Genomic DNA, 17,655 nt, shown 5'->3' with positions numbered 1-17,655 from the left:
CCGAAACGGCCGTTACTCCTGAGACGTACTATTAGGTCATGGAGCGCGAACGATACAGCTACCATGACCTAATAGTACGTCCAGGAGGGGGAAGGGGTTAAACAAAATGCAAAGTGCTACATATATATATAGGGGATATGACATCATCATACTAATTATATATGTAAATTCATATAAACATTAATAAGATCAATACAAGTGATCACATAAGTGAATACAAATATTATATATATAATAATTCACTTACATAGACTCAACAGATAGAAAACCGCACTCCCAATATAAATAAATACATTGATTTCTGTTAAAACTAGAAACATCAAATCGGCATCCAGTCATCTCCAATGCCTATGTGTGAACCACAAGATACGTCATGAAAGTGTTGATGTAATCTAGAAACCACGTTCACGTGACCCAACGTGCCATGTTACAGCATATTCAAATTATGGAAACGTCCGGTCTCCATGACTACCGCCCGACTGTCACGGACGGGAGCCAGGGGGACCGTGTGCATAACTTAGATGAGTATTTCAACATATAACTCCCTCTAAACCTCATAAGGTATACTATATTCCAATATTACCATATTAGTCATTGGTCCTAGGATACCCAAATCCAGCGATCACCCATCCCTATATAAGTGACAGGGCGAAAGCATAGAATATGGTAACCCTAGAAGCCTCCCTCTTATGATCCCCACGTTGGTATCCCCAAATCGGAGACACCCACTAGGAGAGCAAATAATAGGGGCCACAAAGGGATAATAGGGGCCACAAAGGGAAAAAACGCAGAGAGGATATCCCCCAATTGGTGACATCTCATCCACCGGAAAAACCCTCTGGAAGTATGACTGTGACCCATATACTATAGGCCCACTCCATAATTGGGCAGCATTAACCCCTTAAGGACACAGCCTGTTTTGGCCTTCAGGACACAGCCGATTTTTTCAAATCTGACATATGTTACTTTATGTGGTAATAACTCTGGAATGCTTTCACCTAGCCAAGCGATTCTGAGAATGTTTTCTCGTGACATATTGTACTTGATGTTAGTGAAAAAATTTGGTTGATAAATTCAGTATTTATTTGTGAAAAACACCAAAATTTAGAGAGAATTTGTGAAAATTAGCATTTTTCTTAATTTAAATGTATATGCTTGTAAGACAGATAGTAATACCACACAAAATAGTTACTAGTTAACATCCCCCATATGTCTACTTTATGTTTGCTTCGTTTTTTGAACGTCCTTTTATTTTTATAGGACGTTACAAGGCTTAGAACTTTAGCAGCAATTTTTCAAATTTTTGTACCACAGAACGTTTTAGCCAAGAATTGCAACTTAATATTTATTACCCTGATTCTACAGTTTTTAGAAATATCCCACATCCTCTTGGACTGAAACACGGACCTCAGAAGCAAAGGATTTTGGGGCCTCCTTTTTTTAGATTATATTTTAGACACCATGTTAGGTTTGAAGAGATCTTGTGGTGCCAAAACAGTGGAGAGCCCCCAAAAGTGACCCCATTTTGGAAACTACAACCCTCAGGGAATTTATCAAGGGGTATAGTTAGCATTTTAACCCCACAGGTGTTTTGCTAAAATTATTGGAAATAGTCTGTAAAATTGAAAATCCAACTTTTTTCTGAAAAAACGTAGACATTTTTAAATTTTACTAGGAATAAAGGAGAAAAAGAACCCCAACATTTGTAAAGCAACTTCTCTCGATTACGGGAATACCGCATATGTGGTAATAAACTGCTGTTTGGACCCACAGCAGGGCTCAAAAGGGAAACAGCGCCATTTGGATTTTGGAGCACAGATTTTGCTGGAATGATTTTCGGTGCCATGTCGCGTTTGCAACGTCCTGGAGGTACCAAAACAGTGGAAACCTCCCAAAAGCAACCCCATTTTGGAAACTACACCTCTCAAGGAATTTTTCTAGGGGTATAGTGAGCATTTTGACCCCACAGATTTTTTGCAGAATTTAGTGGAATTCGGCCATGAATATGAAAATCGTTTTTTTTTCTGAAAAAACTTAGACATTTTTAATTTTTACTAGGAATAAAGGAGAAAAAGAACCCCAAAATTTGTAAAGCAACTTCTCCTGATTACGGGAATACCTCATATGTGGTGGAAAAACTGCTGTTTGGACCCACGGCAGGGCTCAGAAGGGAAGTAGTGCCATTTGGCTTTTTGAGAACAGATTTTGCTGGAATGGTTTTTGGGTGTCATGTCACGTTTACAGAGCCACTGAGGTGCCAGTACAGTGGAAACTCCTAAAAAGTTACACCATTTTGGAAACTACACCCTGAAAGTATTCATTTTCAGCTAGAATTACGGGAGAGCATAAAACTGAAGGAGCGCCTTGGGCGCTTTTTGGGCCTAGTTTAGATAAATTCCAGGCACAATTTATTTGCAGACTTTCTGAAGTGACTGAGCAGAAAACACTGTCCTTCAGTATTTATCTATGGGTATAATTAAGTATTTAGTTGTTTTTTTAGGTTTAATTCCAATTCATAAATGGGCAATAATATACTGGAAATAGGGGTGAAAGGCCAAAAATGGGTAAAAAAAAAAGTAGAGAATAAGTCATAAAATTAATAATTTAGGGAATGATGGTAGGCGCGTAAACAGTCCTTCATACACAATCCTGGCTTATCAGGAAAAGTGTCACACTGATAGCCCGTGTCGTTTCCCATTCCGTTTTTATAACAGACTCGACATTTTTTGTACGGTCTTCTCTTTTTCTCAGTGGGGGGCACTTCACTTGGGAAGTGCTGCCCTGATACAATTCTGCTGGCCTCACTACTATGGGATGTACTTGCAGCCTCTTCTGCTCGGTCTTTGAAAAGTAGTTGTTTTATTACTTTTTCCTGGCATTCAAGATACCGTGCTTGATTCCCTGACTTCTGATAAATAATAAAGGAATTGTACAGCGCTGTTTGTATGAGGTGCACTGCAGTCTTCTTATACCATACGCGGGAGTTCCTCATTGCTCTGTATGGCTGTAGCATTTGATCTCCCAGGTCTACGCCACCCATGTGTTGGTTATACTCCTGTATACACACAGGCTTGAAGGCTGTGGCATTACACCCTCTTACTGGAGCAGGGGTGCTGCTGTCCCCATGAATGGACGTGATGATAAAAACATCTCTTTTATCCCTAAATTTGGTCACCATCACAGTCCCATTACACAATGACCTGCTATCACCAGGTCTCAGTTTTTGGCCGACCAAATTTTTTGGGAGGCCTTTTTGATTCCTCCGTATTGTGCCACAGGCGACTGTATTTTTCTCAAATAGGCATTGGAACAGTGGGACGCTAGTATAGAAATTGTCTATATAATGGTTATAACCTCTATCTAGCAGGGGGTACAAAAGGTCCCACACAATTTTGCCGCTTGTATTGAGGACAGGGGAACACTCTGTTGGGCAGATTTCTGAGTCTTTTCCCTCATAAATTCTAAATCTGTGGGTGTACCCACCTTCACTCTCACAGAGCTTATACATTTTTATCCCGTATTTTGCCCTTTTACTTGGCAAGTATTGCCTAAATCGTAGCCTTCCTTTGAAGAGCATGAGTGACTCATCTATGGCAATATTTTTATTAGGGGTGTATGCCTCTGAAAATATTTCACTCAGAAGTGAAATAAGCGGCCTAATTTTAAATAATCTAGTGGAAAATAGGAAGGCGGATTCCAGCACAAAAACCATTCCTGGGAGGTTGGTAGTTTTAAAATGGAAACATTATATTTATATAATAGTAAAAATATGGAGACAATATCCCACAGAGAAAGGTGGATGTACAAAGGTGCACGCTGCCAACGCGTTTCAGACGGCTTCCGCGTCCTTAATCATGGCTGAAGTGAAGAGTATGACAGCAAGGTTAGGATTTATATCATGTCAGTAACAGGTGAATTTTAATTGCGTTTCACTCTGAATGATTTGGAACGCAGGAAGAGAAATGAAAGAAAGTCGGCACATGTCATATCAGGGGGGTGAATCCAAACATCCGAAGCGGTGCCGAATGCTGGAAAACATACTAGATGAGTGAATTTTTCTGTAAGTTAATACTTGTCATTGAAGGTTTCGCTGTGTAACAATGTTAGATACATCGAACGATGTTTATTTTGAATATAAGGAAAAAATAGTTGCTTTTTGACCGGAGATAAACCCTACAGGTTATTAGAGCATGCATAGCAAAGACAATAGATAAATACAGAAACTTGTGTGAGTATAATATGGATAGTGAATAATGTATAAAAGTAAAAAATGTGGACAATAACTAATATTGACAAAAGAGAATTTTTTTTTTATATGTATAATGAGCATTTATGTTGCATGTGTTGCATGATGCAGAACGTGAATGGTTGTATGTGTATATTCACATAATTGAAAGCATGAATTTAATTCTAAGGCAAAAAATAGAACATTACGGAATGTATTTGTGCTAATGTCTTGATAATAGCCTAGATATGTTCAAGATAATTTTGGCTATTAAGAACTTACATCCATTACTTGCCCTGTTCCATTGGGAGCTTAAAAATCTGATAAATGTTGATCGTATATTAATGTAATTGGATGAAAATTATATGTGTCTGTAGAATCTGTAAAGGTTTTTTTTTGGGAAACATGGGAACATACTTTACACGGATGTGAACCGCATTTGAAAAAAACCTTTTTCTTCTAGCCAAGTGGTTTTACGTTCATCCGGTTGTAACATGGAAGGGGACAAGACATTACCCAAAGTAGGAGCTTTGCAGGCTACAACTCTACACCTATATTTCGAAGATATTTTCTAGTACCTGGTCTTCCGTGAGAATTGGTAGGTGTTTAAAAATGATTTTTTTTATTTTTGAAAATTGATTGCTATGTTGTAATATAACAGTCGGTTTATTTATGTTGGGTACTGTAGAATGTTTAGTGTTAGTCAACATATTGTCTCTACTTTTTCTGGAGATGATTGAGGCTGCTCTTTTGAGTGTCCAGTCAGGGTACCCTCTTTTTTGTAATCTTTTTGAAATTACTTTTTGTTCTCTTCCATAACTGATACTTGTATTACAATTACGTTTTGCATTTCACCTACGGGAATAGATGTTATTGTTTGTTTTGGATGATTGCTTTTTGCATGAAGGATAGTATTTCCCGAGATCGGTTTTCGATGTGTTTTAGTGTATATTATTTCACCGTCGATTCCTTTGAGTTCTAGATCTAGAAAGATTGTATTGTTCAAATGATAAGTATAAGTAAATTTAAGATTGTCTGAATTGGAATTTAGGTAATTGATAAATAAAGGTATTTCAGAAGTTTGACCTTTCCATATAAACAAAAGGTCGTCGATATAACGACCGTACCAGTATAAATTCTTGTTTAGTGAATTCTTATCTGAGAAAATGTATGATTCTTCCCATCATGCCATTACCAGGTTGGCCAGGGAGGGCGAGAATTTGGCCCCCATCGAAACACCCTTAAGTTGTAAATAAAATTTATTGTTGAACTGGAAATAATTGTGCTGCATTAAAAACATTGAGACATCCAAGATGTATGATTGGAGTTCCTGACTGTACGGACTATATTTTGATAGATGGTGTTTGAGTGCTTTATGTGCTACATCATGAGGTATACTGGTGTACAGCGAATTTACATCACAATTTAACCAGACAAAATGTTGGGACCACTTTTCGTTTTGAAAAGATCTTAGAACATCTTGGGTGTCTCTGAGAAACCCGGGAGTGTTCGCTGCCAAGGGTTGAAGGAGAGAGTCCAACCATTCCGAGAACTTCTCCAAGAGGGACCCTATACCCGATACAATTGGTCTCATCGGTGGGGGATTAATGCCTTTGTGTGTCTTCGGAAGGGCATGTAGGATAGGTGTGATCGGGTGTTCCACATCAATGTAGAGAGACTGCTTTTTGGTGAGTAGACCGTTGTTTAGACCTTCTTGTATTAATTTTCTGCTTTTAATTTGGAAGTCCTTAGTTGGATTGTGGTCCAAGATTTTATAGGTGACTTTATTCGAAAGTAGTTTGGTGACTTCAGTTCTGTACATTTCTTTATCCATGACTGTGATGCTTCCTCCTTTGTCAGACATTTTTATGATCAAATCATTGTTGTCTTTTAATGACTTCATTGCTGAGGTTAATTTCTTGGACAGATTTTTGGGATATTTCTGTAATTTGACCGTGTCCGATAGATGTTGCAAGTCTTTTTCAATTGCAGTTTGAAAGCGGTCCATGGACTCAGTTCTGGATCCTACTGGATAAAAATTAGGATTGGTGGTTTTGAGATCAGTGGAGATGTTAACCTGTTGTTCTTGAATCTCTGTACTCAAACTTTCCAGATCTAGTAGCGTTTTTTGTTCGTCAAAGTGAAAGGCTCTGAGATTCTGGACATCCTTAAGTGGTTTGTCTTCTTCACAATTTTGTATATCATACTCCATATCCGGGCAATTCATAAAATGTCTTCTAACTGTAAGGTTCCTGATGAATTTGTTTACATCTAAGAGAGTATTAAAAGGGTCAAAATTGCAAGAAGGGGCAAAGTTGAGACCGAACGAAAGCACTTTTTCTTGGGCTGTAGTGAGTGTGACAGATGAAATATTGATAATATTAAATTGCGGTGTTAGTTCTTCCGGTGCCTCAGGCGACGACCCTGATCTGGATCTATATGATTTGTGCCTTCTGCTTCCTCTTCGGCCCCGTTTTTTGGCACATTGAATTGATTCTTGTCAGAGCCGTAAATAATCTGTCCTGGTTGGGGTCACCAGGCGGGGGACACTGGCTGTTGTCAGTGTAATGGAGGAATCTTAATATTGCCTCAAACCTAGTTCTCACCATTACAGCCCTGTATATTGGGGTAGCATACAAAATGTCGGTCGACCAGTAGGACTGTATGGTGGGTTTCTTAATAAGCCCCATATTAACAAGGAGCCCCCAGAACTTTTTAATTTCTGCAGCACATGTTGGATGCCACATCTGGCCTCTAGCGTAATATGACGCGGGGTGACTGGCCAGATACTGTTCGGAATAAATATTTGTTTGGGTGACCATTAGGTTCACCAATTCCTCCGTGAAGAAAATTTGAAAAAAATTTAATTCCGTGTACCCAGTGGTATCAATTTTTATTCCTGGGGCAGAAGTGAATTCAGGAATTTGGGGTGAAAAAATATTTGGGGGCACCCAATTGGAGTCACTTGACTGACTGTCACTCTGCCTACTCCGCCTTTGTGGGGGTTCCTCACTATCGCTAGAGGTTGACAAAATAAGGAAGTATTCCTCATCCTCACTGGCGGTTTCTGTGTCTGTATCTGAACACGGCATGGTGTAGGCCTACTCCACAGTGTAATTATGTTTAGCCATAATTTGATACTTTTTAACAATTTTTTTAAACTTTTTTAAAATTTTATGACAAATAAAAAAACTACATCTGAAATGTCATCAGAAACCTGGTGTATGCGTGTGTGTATATGTGTAACCTACCTAAACTACTACTACTAATTTTTAGATTATTTAAATTGTAACTTTTTATTTTATGCTAAAACAAAAAACCGCGCCTAAAACGTCAGCGCAGGAAGGGTTAACACTCCTTTTCAGACATCTGCATGCGATATATATAGCGTATATATATTATATATATATATATATATACTTTATAACGTATGTATGTATGTATATAATATACACGTGTGTGTGTGTATATATATATATATATATATATATATATACATATAAAAGAATCACCTATATATATCCTACACTACCACCTATAATTTTTTTAGATTATTTTTTTGATTTTAGTAACTTCTGACAGGTCCACAAAAGGAGAGGGGAGGGGAGGTGGATCGGGGAGCTTTATGGGGTTAAAAAACGGGTTTTTGTAGAGTATTTCACTTGTGAGGGGACGCACTAAATTCTCTCTGGTCCGATCTCCTCAGAACTGTCACAACTGTGACAGAAATGAGGAGATCCGTCACAGAGGAAGGGCGGCAATTTACTTTTCTGCTGTGATTGGTCAGTCTGGAGTGACTGACCAATCACAGCGATCCCCGGGGCGGAGAGCCACGATTGGTCCCGCCGCCGATAGCTGTGACACTCAGCAGTCTGTGACAGCTGAGGTCACTGTCCTGTCACCGTTTGTTTACAAGCGGTGACAGTTTAACTACAGGACGAGAATGCTCGTCCTAATGCGGCAATGACCCGCCGCTCAGGACGAGCATTTTCGTCCTGCCACTGCAACCAGTTAAAGAGAACTTTTAATTGTTATTAAATATGCACTTCCCAAACAATTTCAATATACAATTTTTCAAAAGAGAGGTAAGTAACATTTTGTACATAACGTAGGATAGGCACAATTGGCAGAGGGACGCTGTTCATCAGATGTACTAAATTTTTATTTTGAATATTGTCCGAAGTTCCATCTTGTCATCACCATGTGTACAAATGTGTGTCAATACATTCTGCAAAGAATACCAAAAAATATATTTTATTATCCATATTTAAAAACAAACAGATTAGATCTGCTAGGTACAATCTTATTTTCATAGCACTTATATATCATATTTTCCTAAAGCAATGTGAACTGCACACAGATCAAAAAGGGTCATATACAGGGGCTAAAAAAAGAGTACCAATCCTGAATTCTTGATTCAAACCCTTTGGTTCCAAACTTGGTCTGACTCATAAATCCAAGGTAATTCTAATCTTTTTAGCATAGCTTCTCTGTTTCCACCTCTACGTAACAAAGGAATGCCATCAATAATCCTAAACTTCATTTAAGACACATTATGTCTATGTTTGTCAAAATGTTGAGGAATGGGTAAGTCTATCATATACTCACGAATAGTATACTTATGTTGGTTCATCCTGTTCCTACATTCTTGGGTTGTTTCACTCACGTATAACATCCCACATGGGCACTCTAGTAAATAAACAACATATTCTGATTTACAGGTTAAAATATTGTTTAATACGTTCGTGACCACCCATTAATGTTTTTTATGGCAACCACTAACAGGCTTTATTCCGATGCAATTGCCTTTTTATGGCATTGCATTGGAATAAAGTAGCGCTGCTGGGAGGAGGTTTAGCTCTCTTAGAGCACTGACTGGGGACCAGCGATTGCCGTTACAATGCAGCATGAGGTGAATATGTTTTTTTTTTTATCTCCTCTTACCATGAATGTTTGGTGAGAGGAGATAAAAAAATAATTGTTAGGCCCCCGCAGTCACCGATTGTCCACCCCCCCCAACCACCATGAAAAAAACTAAATGGCGCAAGCATGCACTGTGAGTGAAAGGCAGAAAGTTTGCCTGTGAATAGAAATGGATCAGAGACCGTTATAATTGGTCCCTGATCACATGGTCGCTTTGATATACCTATCACAGTGACCATAGTCTCATATTTATAAAATACACCACAGGATTTGTAGTCTGTAGATGTTTCCCTCCCTCCTCTCATTGTAGTTGATTTGCGAGAAGAGAGAGAGATACTGCTTCAAATCTTGCGCTGTTATACTGTGAAAAACACCACATATTCTCCTATGTTTGCAGATTACCCGTAATAACCCCCAGATTACCCGTAATCACCCCAGATTGCCCGTAATTACCCCCGGATTACACGTGATCTCCGTGATCTTTTTTTGCTGATTTCTTGCTTTTAATAGGGGTTATTAGCTGCGGTTTACCATAAATGTTTTGCTTTTTTTGTTAGTTCAGAAAGCGACACAAGTTCTGCTTCTGCCACGTGACCCCCCAGTCCTATGGTGGTTGACGTAGCTGTCACAGTTGAACCGTCAGAGGCATGGCCTAGTACCAGTAATTCAGTCCCTCCCGCAATGTGGGATCTTGCAGTTTCTTTCTCCTGCAAATTTCGCCATTTATAGCCACTCCAGGCATCAACACGAATGTCGCAAATTTTACCCCCTATAATTTTTTGCATTTGTTCATAGGCGATCAGGTCCTGGAACTAATTGTCCAGCAGACAAATATATATGCCAGGCAGTTTGTGACCCAAAATCCAAGGTCTAACTATGCCAGAGGATGGATCCTCACAACAGTCTCTGAGATTAAAATTTAGGGTTAGTAAAAAAGCCTTCCATCCGGTTCTACTGGGCTACCAGCGCTATCCACAGCACCCCTGTGTTTGCAGCCATCATGACCTGAACGCGCTATGAAGCAATAATGTGTTTCATGCACTTCTCTGAAATTTTCCAAATCCCCCCAAGAAGTGACCCAGGCTTTTATCGCCTCAACAAATTGAGACCCCTTATCACCCTCCTATCTGAATCATTTATAAAAATTATATACTCCATACCAAAAATTATCGGTAGGCGAGTCTCTTATGAGCTTCAAGGGCCATCTATCCTTTCACCAATACATCCCCTCCAAAAGAGCCCGATATGGTGTAAAACTGTATAAGATGTGCTAAAGCAGAATGGGCTACACCTGTGTCTTTTTCAATTATGAGGGCAGGGACCGCCACCTTAATCCCCCAGGATGCCCAGAGGATATTGGCATTAGTGGGAAAATGATCTGGGAATTCATGGTGCCATTCCTACAGAAAGGGTACCATGTGTACACGGATAACTACTACACTAGTGTCCCCCTGTATAAGTCCCTCCATTCTGCAAGTACAGGGGCCTGCGGGATGGTACGTAAAATTAGAGCCGGCTTCCCTCAACAACTGGTGTTCAGGAGAATAGGTGTGACACTCTCATTTGCCAGTGACCAGTTGCTTGCTGTCGAGTGGAGTGACAAAAAGGAGGTTTACATGCTCACCACCGTGCATGAGGACACCACAGTGGCAGTAAGAGTGAGGAGAGCTACCACTGATAAGAGGAAACATTCTGTGTAGTGGACTACAATAAGTTCATGGGGGGGGGGGGGGTCGATCTATCTGACCAGGTCCTACAACCTTACTTAGTATAACGTAAGACTAGGGCCTGGTATAAAAAGGTGGTGATCTACCTCATCCAGGTGGCTACGTATAACAGCTGTGTGCTGTACAAGACCCAGGGAATTCTCAGTTTCCTACAATATCAAGAGAAAATGATAGACCACCTCCTATTTGACTCCCCCGCACCTGGAGAATCCTTAGGCTCAGAGGATTTGTGAAGGCTCACTGAGCGCCACTTCCTTCACCCCGTCCCTGCCACTGAGAATAAGGAATACCCCCAAAAGAGATGCTGGGCTTGCTGTAAACATGGAAGCAGGAGGGATACCCGGTTTTACTGCCCCATGTGCCCTTTAAATACAGGCCTGTGCAACTTCCCCTGTTTTTAGACCTATCACACCGTTTCTAATTATAAATTTTGGGGGGATTAATTTTAGGTAATCAATTTCATTTATTCATATTTTTATGTTTAGTTTCTGGGCTTTCCAAGGGAGGGATTCTCATGGGGAGGTAGTAAAGTGTATTTTGTTCCGACTGTAAAACAAATTTTAACCCTTGTGATTTTTTTATACAATTCTTGGACAATTAAATCCAGGACTTGATCACTCACAAATTAATTTATTTTATATAATTCTGGGACAATTAAATCCTGGACTTGATCACTCACAAATTAATATATATATTTTTTATTAACCCAGTTTATTGTGCAGGAGCCCACATCTGTCTATTCAGAACATGGACCCCCACAATTGTTCTTGAAATAAAAAATGTTGGCATTTGATTTATTAGTAGATAAATCCAACCAGGGAATTTCAGGGCCCCATACAGCTAAATTGTCTGGGCCCCCCTACCGTGGCACCGCCCGTTAACGATACTCCGTCCAGCACCATATCACGCTCTTTGTGTGATACATAACTAATAACTTTTTATTTGGCCGAAAGATTTTGAAGCCTGCCACCACGACAAGGTAGACTCTTTTGGCAGGGCCCTACTCTACACTAACGTAAAAATATATAGACTTTATTCCTTTTTCAGCAGATTTAATGAATATAATACTTAAAGGGGTTTCCCAGCCCCTAAAAATTGATGTGAGACTAAACCAAGAAAATATGATCGACTACGGCACACAATGTTAGAAGAAATATACAAATTTTATTAAATTACGACATGAGACAATTAAAAAATGGAGTAGGGGATGAGTCACACAATAAAAAGACGTCAAATCAATCAAAGACCAGATATGAGTATTATGTCAACATATAAGCAGTGTACATGTTATGTTGTAGCAGCAAGAAAGAATTCATATGATAACATCGAAAACTATGTCCGATTGAGATCAAAGCAGATTATAGCCAAGTATATCCAAAGACGACAGCAATATGGTAAGTAAGAGAATATAGTACTAGTAGTTATAGCGATATCTAGGTAAGTATGAAAAGTTAGTATGAATCGCAAAAAGTTGTATGAACGATATAAGACAATGTTACATACCAAATATATTTGAGGTCAAAGGGTAACCGAAGATAATGAGCATAATAAAACAACAGCTGCTAAACAGGACAAGAAATATAAAACATACCGGTGGACATGATGGAGGCGTAGGATGAGACATCTGAACCCTCACAAACTCTCCCTCTACATGAGACCTCTGCTTCTTTGCAATTAGCTCGCTCACTACATAACTTATCTGAATAACGTTGTCTCAAAGAGGCCTAGTGAAAGCGGCTTGTTGTGATTCCAAACTCCGCTGAAGAGCATTGATTTTATGCAGACGCATTTGGCCACCCAATTCATTGAGTTTAGCATGTTTTGAGATGTAATGATGCTCCATATTAGTTTTTTTCATTGCTGCTAATGCATCGCCACAAACTAGGCACACAGGTTTGCCTTTGACATTAACAAAAAAATTATCATTTGTCCATTTCTCTTGGAAAGATTGACACTCTGCATCAACTTTTCTTTTCTTTGTAGTTGCCATTTGTAGGAGCCGACACTTCACAGTAACGAGCGGGAACGCGCTCGAGCGTGATCCCACTAGTTTAACCCGTTAAATGCCGCGGTCAATAGTGACCGCGGCATTTAAATCGTTAAAAAGAGGGGGACGACCCCTCTCGCAGCTCATTGCGCCCCCCGCAATGCAATCGCGGAGTGGCGATAGTTGCTATGGCAGCCTGGGTGCCTAATGTAGGCCCCCAGGTCTGGCATCTTTGTGCTCCTATTAAACCCTGCCTCCATTGAAGGATCCCAGGGCTGTCTGAACTTATATCCTGTTGTTAGTGCATGCTGAGGTATGCCCTAACAACTGCCTGTGTACAATCAGTACACAGGCTAATGTACTAGCATATAGATCTATGCCAGTACATTACAGTTACAAAATAAGAATCAAAATGATAAATCCCTTTATGGGATTAAAAAAAAAAAGTTAAATGAATGTAAAAATTTTTTATGAAAAATAAATAAATAAAAAGTTACAAAAATTCGGCCGTTTTTGGAGCTGTTTTCAATAGAGTCTATGAAAAACGGCTCCAAAAACGTCCCAAAAAGTGACCTTCACTTTTTTTAGCGGCCGTTTTTTTTACGTGACCATTTTTCAAAACGGCCACGTAAAAAAACGGCCTGTCAGAACAGAACGCCGTTTTTCCCATTGCAATCAATGGGCAGATTTTTTGGAGGCGTTCTGCTTACGATTTTTCGTCCGTTCTTCGGACATTTACGGCCTGAAAAACGGTCGAAAATAGGCCGTGTGAACATACCCTCACTGTTGCACATCCACAGCAAAAATTTCAATGAGGAAAATTAAAAAAAACTAAATTTCCAGTTTAAAATTAAAAACACCCATACTAACCTCCCCTGGTGTTACCATAGTGATGCCTCATTGCTCCCCCTTTTTGATCTTAGTGTTTCCTGCCTCCTCGGATGACGTTTCGTACTGTTACTGTCATCTCTCCCCTTGTTTAGCCTTTCGCTGATCCCAGGGGATACAGGAACTTTTCTTCATGCTATTACCCACTTTATCAATGTAAGAGGATATCTGCTCTCTCCTTTAAACACAATTTTTTTTCTTCTTTTATTTTGCTTGCAAAAATGCCATGAATTTCAAGCGCTTTTCATTGTGTTTTTTTCACAAGCGTCTTTGTTGGTCTTGTTTTTTATCTATTACATTTGTAACATGAGTTTTCTGGCATTTTTCAAGTCCTATAGAGACACCTATGCAAAAAACGCCAGAAAAAATGCCATACCTAGAGCAAGCTGCGATTGGAAAAAAAAAAAAGCCACTGACCCAAAAAACATTATATATTTAAACATTTTATAGCAGGGGTAGGCAACCTAAGTGAGGTGGAGAACCACTGTTGTAACTTGGGAGCGTCTTGAGATCTATTTGGTACCGAGTTGTGACAGGACCATAGGGGAATGATGTGTAAGTTGTCAGGGGCATTACAGGAGAATAAGATACTGATCAATCGTAGACACAGGCAAAATACACAACAATGACATCCAGTGACTCACAGGTGACGTCTTCTCTGATTGGAGACGTTCTCTTTCCTCAAAATAGCACCATTTATTGTAGCATATAATGTACTAGGAAATTGGAAAAAATTACTTTGTGGGGTGGAATGGGAAAAAAAACAGTGACTCATTGACATTGTTTTTTGGGTTTTGTTTTTACAGTGTTCACCGTGTGGTAAAAACAACATGTTAACTTTATTCTGCGGATCAATACGATCACTTTTTATTAAAAAAATTGTGGGCGATGATATGACCAAAAAACAACGATTCTGGCGTTTTGTTTTTTTTTCTTTGTTCACAGTGCAGGTTAAATAATGCTATATTGCAAAAGTTTGGACTTTTACGGATGCGGCAAAACCAATTTTTTATTTTTAACATTTTTTTTGTGGAGAATGGGAAACAATACTAATGTATTTCAGTATATCGTGATGGGAAAAGGGTGCAATACTAATGTATTGCAGGATACTGTAATTTTTACAGGCTGTTATTAAGAGCACAAGGATGGTAGACCTGGGGCACTTCATTAGGCCCCCAGGCTGCCATAACAACGATTGGCACCCTGCATCCGTGTCGTGTGGGGGCCGCCAGGACGTCAGAGGGGGCAACCCTCTCATTCTAATGGCTTAGAGTTTAAACTATCGGGATCCCCCTGGTTGCACTGCAGTGCAGCTGTTTCATACAGCCAAAATGCTCATCTTATGGAGCGTGCTAAGCCCGCTCCACACTCCCCCCGCCCTGGCCTCTGCCGTATATATATGGCAGATGTCAGGAAGGGGATAAAAGGCTATTATAATTTGACATTGAAAAGAAAACAGGATTTAAAACAGGGCAATGATCAGCCGATGAACGAGCAAACACTCGTTCATTGGCTGGTCGTATAATTTCTGCAGCCTAAAATATTATCGTTATTGGCAGCACATCTCCCTGTGTAAACAGGAAGATGTGCTGCCGACATGATAGACATGTATGGGAATAAGCGATCGTAGTAACACGCGTTCGTCCCCATACATACACTACCGTTCAAAAGTTTAGGGTCACTTAGAAATGTCCTTATCTTTGAAAGAAAAGCACAGTTTTTTTCAATGAAGATAACATTAAATTAATCAGAAGTACACTCTATACATTGTTAATGTGCTAAATGACTATTCTAGCTGCAAACGTCTGGTTTTTAATGCAATATCTACATAGGTGTATAGAGGCCCATTTCCAGCAACCATCACTCCAGTGTTCTAATGGTACATTGTGTTTGCTAACTGTGTTAGAAGGCTAATGGATGATTAGAAAACACTTGAAAACCCTTGTGCAATTATGTTAGCACCGCTGTAAACAGTTTTGCTGTTTAGAGGAGCTATAAAACTGACCTTCCTTTGAGCTAGTTGAGAATCTGGAGCATTACATTTGTGGGTTCGATTAAACTCTCAAAATGGCTAGAAAAAGAGAGCTTTCATGTGAAACTCGACAGTCTATTCTTGTTCTTAGAAATTAAGGCTATTCCATGCGAGAAATTGCCAAGAAACTGAAGATTTCCTACAACGGTGTGTACTACTCCCTTCAGAGGACAGCACACACAGGCTCTAACCAGAGTAGAAAGAGAAGTGGAAGGCCCCGCTGCACAACTGAGCAACAAGACAAGTACATTAGAGTCTCTAGTTTGAGAAATAGACGCCTCACAGGTCCTCAACTGGCAGCTTCATTAAATAGTACCCGCAAAACGCCAGTGTCAACGTCTACAGTGAAGAGGCGACTCCGGGATGCTGGCCTTCAGGGCAGAGTGGCAAAGAAAAAGCCATATCTGAGACTGGCTAATAAAAGGAAAAGATTAATATGGGCAAAAGCACACAGACATTGGACAGAGGAAGATTGGAAAAAAGTGTTATGGACAGACGAATCGAAGTTTGAGGTGTTTGGATCACACAGAAGAACATTTGTGAGACGCAGAACAACTGAAAAGATGCTGGAAGAGTGCCTGACGCCATCTGTCAAGCATGGTGGAGGTAATGTGATGGTCTGGGGTTGCTTTGGTGCTGGTAAAGTGGGAGATTTGTACAAGATAAAAGGGATTTTGAATAAGGAAGGCTATCACTCCATTTTGCAATGCCATTCCATACCCTGTGGACAGCGCTTGATTGGAGCCAATTTCATCCTACAACAGGACAATGACCCAAAGCACACCTCCAAATTATGCAAGAACTATTTAGGGAAGAAGCCGGCAGCTGGTATTCTATCTGTAATGGAGTGGCCAGCGCAGTCACCAGATCTCAACCCCATAGAGCTGTTGTGGGAGCAGCTTGACCATATGGTACGCAAGAAGTGTCCATCAAGCCAATCCAACTTGTGGGAGGGCCTTCTGGAAGCATGGGGTGTAATTTCTCCCGATTACCTCAGCAAATTAACAGCTAGAATGCCAAAGGTCTGCAATGCTGTAATTGCTTCAAATGGAGCATTCTTTGACGAAACCAAAGTTTGAAGGAGAAAATTATTATTTCAAATACAAATCCTTATTTCTAACCTTGTCAATGTCTTGACTATATTTTCTAGTCATTTTGCAACTCATTTGATAAATATAAGTGTGAGTTTTCATGGAAAACACAAAATTGTCTGGGTGACCCCAAACTTTTGAACGGTAGTGTAGCTTCTTGTGAAAGGAGCAAACGAGTGCCAATCAACGAGCTGTCTTGTTGATTGGCACTCGTTGTTACGGCTAAAATGGGCCAGTGTAAAAGGACCCTAAGTTAAGGTCATAATAGTCAAAACGATAGAGGAGAATCCCTCCAACTGCCAACCATGGGAACCTTAAACAAACAAACAAACAAACAAACAAACAAACAAACGGGTGGGAGATATGTCCCCCAATAAACTGGACGAGAAAAGGATTTTACGTTGACTACTCAAAAAATCCTGTTCTTTCATTCATTACATTGGGTGACACAGACCATGGGACATCCTAAAGCAGTCCCCAGGGATGGAACAGAAAGAAAGGACATAGTCACCTAATCAACAGATGCCATCCAAGGGAAGCGTCTGCAGAAGCAAAGGTGTGCACCTGATATACTTGACAAAAGTGTGTAAGGAAGACCATGTAGCCATCTTGCACACCTGAAGAGCAGAATCCTAATCGCGCAGAGCCCAGGAAGCCCCAACCTCTCTGGTAGAGTGGGCCATAATACGAAAAAGGGATCCTTACCCCAAACTCAGTAAGCCTCGCGAATAGCCATCAGAATTCAACGAGCGATAGTGGCCTTAGAGGCCTCCAACCCCTTC

General features: G+C 40.0%; 1 long non-coding RNA gene across 1 annotated transcript in view; it reads left to right on the top strand.

The window, feature by feature from the left end:
* The window catches only part of LOC142648016 (uncharacterized), a 67,447-nt gene that overhangs the window by 31,476 nt on the left and 18,316 nt on the right, over nucleotides 1-17,655 (top strand). Inside the window, exon 2 of the long non-coding RNA XR_012847585.1 lies at nucleotides 4,689-4,823. This is a non-coding gene — a long non-coding RNA (uncharacterized LOC142648016). The remainder of the gene's footprint in view (nucleotides 1-4,688; nucleotides 4,824-17,655) is intronic.

The sequence above is a fragment of the Rhinoderma darwinii genome, chromosome 1 (assembly GCF_050947455.1).
Source record: "Rhinoderma darwinii isolate aRhiDar2 chromosome 1, aRhiDar2.hap1, whole genome shotgun sequence".
NCBI classification, from domain to species: domain Eukaryota; kingdom Metazoa; phylum Chordata; class Amphibia; order Anura; family Rhinodermatidae; genus Rhinoderma; species Rhinoderma darwinii.
The sequence above is the reverse complement of the archived record's forward strand: the minus strand, read 5'-3'. Positions and strand labels throughout refer to the sequence as shown.